The sequence below is a fragment of the Ixodes scapularis genome, unplaced genomic scaffold (genome assembly GCF_016920785.2).
Source record: "Ixodes scapularis isolate PalLabHiFi unplaced genomic scaffold, ASM1692078v2 ptg001158l_1___fragment_3__unscaffolded, whole genome shotgun sequence".
NCBI lineage: Eukaryota > Metazoa > Arthropoda > Arachnida > Ixodida > Ixodidae > Ixodes > Ixodes scapularis.
Genome location: NW_024610108.1, coordinates 2,270,001 through 2,275,000, shown reverse-complemented (window position 1 = coordinate 2,275,000; position 5,000 = coordinate 2,270,001). Strand labels below are relative to the sequence as shown.

Sequence of the window (5,000 nt, the reverse complement as noted above, 5' to 3'; positions counted from 1 at the left end):
GTGCGATCAGCACAAAGTTATCCAGAGTCACCACACAAAACGGACCGAAGCCCGATTGATCTTGGTCTAATAAAAGCACCCGTCGCCCCGAGGGGCTTCGGGCTCACTGCATGTATTAGCTCTAGAATTGCCACAGTTATCCAAGTAGGAAGAAACGATCTAAGGAACCATAACTGATTTAATGAGCCATTCGCGGTTTCGCCTTGTTTCGGCATGTACTTAGACATGCATGGCTTAATCTTTGAGACAAGCATATGACTACTGGCAGGATCAACCAGGTAATCTTTTCGTGGTGGGTCGCCCAAAACCCTACCAACGCGCGGACGCGGGGCCACCGTCAGGCGCCCCTTACGAACCGCAAACACACACAACGCTTAGGAATTACTTCCAAATCCAAGAAGAAATGAAGCACGTTCGAGCGCGCAGCCGGAATATCCCCGACCGAGGTCGGTACCGACGCGGCAAGAAGCGCATAAATTTCTTTCTCGTCGTAGCAACAGAAAGTCGTACGCCAAAAAAATCATTGACGACGCCTTCGCAGCGTTGCCGAGCTTTCAGGTCCCGTGAGGACGCGAGGACGCACCCCGGCCTTCGGTCAGAACGCACTCGTCATTTCACACCGTTCGGTTAGCGCGGACGCTCCGAAACACCCTCCTCTCGCATTCGTTTTCAAGACACAGGTGCACCCGAGAACCGACCCCAACGGCAGACGCCAGAGATCGCAGGTACCTTGCTGTAACGACCATGCGGCGGAGGCAGCGGCCGAGACGGCGACGAAAGGCGTCGGCGACGTCGTCAGACGCCGCTCGCACCAATCGAACGCTCGACAGACCCCACCTCCACATAATAGCACCGATAAGTATAAAGAAGATCCTTCAAGAGCATTCTGTACATAGTTTGTGGTTATCAGTTTCGGTGACTGACTGACTGACTTACTGACTTACTGTCTCTCACTTTATTCAGTATCATTTATTTGTCCTTCTTTCTTTCTTATTTTTTCCCCTCTCTCTCTCCTTATATATATATATGTATGTATGTATGTTTGTGTGTATATATATATATATAAATGTTCTTTTTTTCCTCTGTGCCTCTATATATACATACATACGTACATACATCCTACCCCTATAAAAAAAATTATTTCTCGCTTTTTATTAAAAACGTGCTGACCCCTGCTTGACTCTGATTACTTCTTTTCGACTTTCAGTTCATGTTAACATGGTCAACAGAAAGTTTATCGACTTTGTTATTACAAAGTAAACCAATATTTACACGGGGCGTTTCATGCGTTTTGAATTGTGTCAGAGCCGAACAATGAGCGCTATAGTAAGTGAGATTGTCACTGCTTTTAATCCGAATGCTCGCGGTATCGCGCGTGTTTACGGCTGGCTTCATAATAGGCAATTTTCTTTCTTTACACTACTCTTCTTTGCTCACTTCATTGTTTCTACCATTGGTTTCGTTTGGAAGGCCCCGCCACTTAGTTTCCGACAAAGTCCTCTCAAGGAACGAAGTGAGAAGCACGGGATTAACAAAAGAAAAAGATGCGTGTTTTCTAGCGGTTACCCGTGTCGCTTTGCGACACGGGCTTTCGGGCGCTTTCAACTGGGCGAGAGCCGAACAATTTACCCTACTGCACTTGCGACGGGCAGCGCTTTCAAACGGAATACTGGAAATCTCGCTTACTTTTCTGGCAAGTTTGATAGGAGACAAATATTATTCTTTTCACGCGAATTGTTCGCTCTATTTCTAATCTCTCTCTTCCGTGTGCTTGGCATGGAACGCCCGCTTCGTCTCCCACAAAGCACTTCCGAGGAATCAAGTGCAAAACACGCGACTTTAAAATGTGCGTGTTTTCTAGCGGTTACCCGTGTCGCGAGGCGACACGGGCTTTCTGGCGCTTTCAACTGGGCGAGAGCCGAACACTGTACACTACTGCACTTGCGACGGGCAGCGCTTTCAAACGGAATACTGGAAATCTCGCTTACTTTTGTGGCAAGTTTGATAGGAGACAAATATTATTCTTTTCACGCGAATTGTTCGCTCTATTTCTAATCTCTCTCTTCCGTGTCCTTGGCATGGAACGCCCGCTTCGTCTCCCACAAAGTACTTCCGAGGAATCAAGTGCAAAACACGCGACTTTAAAATGTGCGTGTTTTCTAGCGGTTACCCGTGTCGCGAGGCGACACGGGCTTTCTGGCGCTTTCAACTGGGCGAGAGCCGAACACTGTACACTACTGCACTTGCGACGGGCAGCGCTTTCAAACGGAATACTGGAAATCTCGCTTACTTTTGTGGCAAGTTTGATAGGAGACAAATATTATTCTTTTCACGCGAATAGTTCGCTCTATTTCTAATCTCTCTCTTCCGTGTCCTTGGCATGGAACGCCCGCTTCGTCTCCCACAAAGTACTTCCGAGGAATCAAGTGCAAAACACGCGACTTTAAAATGTGCGTGTTTTCTAGCGGTTACCCGTGTCGCGAGGCGACACGGGCTTTCTGGCGCTTTCAACTGGGCGAGAGCCGAACACTGTACACTACTGCACTTGCGACGGGCAGCGCTTTCAAACGGAATACTGGAAATCTCGCTTACTTTTGTGGCAAGTTCGATAGGAGACAAATATTATTCTTTTCACGCGAATTGTTCGCGCTATTTCTAATCTCTCTCTTCCGTGTCCTTTGCATGGAACGCCCGCTTCGTCTCCCACAAAGTACTTCCGAGGAATCAAGTGCAAATCACGCGACTTTAAAATGTGCGTGTTTTCTAGCGGTTACCCGTGTCGCGAGGCGACACGGGCTTTCTGGCGCTTTCAACTGGGCGAGAGCCGAACACTGTACACTACTGCACTTGCCATGGACAACGCTTTCAAACGGAATACTGGAGATGTCGCGTGCTTTACTGCCAAGCTCAATAAGAGACGAATTTCTTTCTTTTCACGGGAATTATTTCCTCTATTTCTAATCTCGCTCTTTCGTTTCATTGGGAAGGAACGCGCGCTTAGTTAGCCGCAAAGCAGTCTGAATTAATCACGTACAAAGTACAGAATTTTACAATATATAGTGTTTTTACCGGTTGACCGCGTCAGAAAGCGTACCTTTCCGACGAGGTCTGTGTCGCTTTGACGTGAGCGGGAGCAACGCGATTTGGGCTAGTGCACGCGAGATTGGCAGCGCTTCCAATTCCAGTACTGTAGATATTGCGTGCATTTTTTACACGCTTGAGGATGTGGGATTTTCTTTCTTGTGACGTGACCCGTTTGTCAAATTCTGTCTCGCTTTTTGGTATCGTTTAAGAAGCCCGTCCGCTTACAATCCTAAAAAAGAAAAAAAAAAAAGAAATTAGTAAAGAAAGACGCCCATACTTTTTTGTTGCTCTTTCTTTTATTATCTGCGCAGGATTTTAATTTGTGTAAGTTTTGTTTACCGTCCCGACTACGTAGGCGTTCGTACATGCCCGTCCTCGCGCCTCGAATTGTGTGCGAGCGAAATCAATCTCCCCAAGCTAGCTTCAGAAATTGCTCGAAAATCGAACGTGAGGAAAGCCAGAGATACGTGGTTTTCACAGGTCGTGCAAGATTCATCCATAAAGTGCGATATTGCTATATATATATATATATATATATATATACATACATACATACACATACATGATTTCTGCGACAAATAGGAAGACAAAAAGACCATGTTCAAGCATAATATAGGAACATTGACACTTTGCACACACAAGGGAGGTCAAATGGCAGGTTTTTCTTCCTTGTGCAGGAAACTTTATTGCAATGTCAGAAGGGAAGTTCCACTCTAGAATTGTGCGCTCAATAAAGGAGGAAAGGAAATGCACTTGAAAACCTTCACAGTTCAAGTAAGAAAACATTTCGAAACGACAGTTTGTTTTCTTGCAGGGAGGAGAAGAGGGGAGAGAGGGAGGGAGGGAGGGAGGGAGGGAGGGAAGGAAGGAAGGAAGGGGGGGGTGCCATGCACGGTGAAGACCAGAGTGTCGAACCGAAAACCGAAGCGAACGAAAAACCGGAACCGAGGAGTTAGTTTCAGCCGAACCGAAACTGACCCGCCAACTTGGAACTTTACGGAAGAAAATATAACTGTCTATTAGTCTGACGATGAATAGAAGTACAAGGGTGTACGGCAGGGATAGCTGAAAAAAAAAGGCTCTATGGACTTGGAGCGGCAGCCCAAAGTCGATGACGACGAAAAGAAAGCACACAGTTTCGGAAAACAGGCGGTAAGAAAGCGGCAAATTAAGTAGCCGTCATGTCGAGTTGATTGCTTAGCTCTATTTAAGATGCAGGAAAAAAAAAAGTAGCACAATTGATGCTTACTTGCTAAATTGAATCAACCATTATCTTGTAAAGAAAAAAAACCTCAAATGCCAATCACCTGTATTTTAGGCGACCCAACAGACTGATAACTTTTAAATTCAGGCTAAAATATAACAAAAAAAAAAAAAAACAAGGAAAGACAGATATGTATGTAGCTTGTCATTTACTGCTCCATCAAATTTAAATAAAGCAATTTATTTCTCGGCACCTGAAAATAAGCGAACCCTACAAATGAATGGAAAGATACCCGTTTGCACTCTTGAAATAGTGCCTATTACGAAAAGAAGCACCAGGTAAATATAATATCACTTTAGCTTCTTCTTTTTCTTTTTAATACGGTACGCTGTTGGTTCATCTTAGTAAAATATATAAAATAGCGCAAAAAAGACGAGGACAAGGAGTATACAGGACAGGCACTCACTTTCAACTAGTTTTATCCAGGAAAAGTAAACATACATATATAGCTTTTATTCACGATAAGTGCCGAGGGCAGCCGAGAAGGCGGCAATAGCCCCGGATGGTTTGATCGTGCTGGGAGACACCAGCATCCCAGCTCAAATATCTTCTACCCTTAAGAATATGTGCTGCTTTGCCTGTCGTGTGTATATACATGTTCACTTTTCCTGAATGAAACTAGTTCAACATCAGCGCCTGTCCTGTATACCTC

At 45.2% G+C, this 5,000-nt stretch overlaps 1 non-coding gene across 1 annotated transcript in view; it reads right to left on the bottom strand.

The window, feature by feature from the left end:
- The window catches only part of LOC120847172, a 1,816-nt gene extending 1,535 nt beyond the window's left edge, over nt 1-281 (bottom strand). The window contains exon 1 of the ribosomal RNA XR_005717248.1: nt 1-281. This exon is cut by the window's left edge and continues 1,535 nt beyond it. This is a non-coding gene — a ribosomal RNA (small subunit ribosomal RNA).
- Nucleotides 282-5,000: the final 4,719 nt, after the last annotated feature.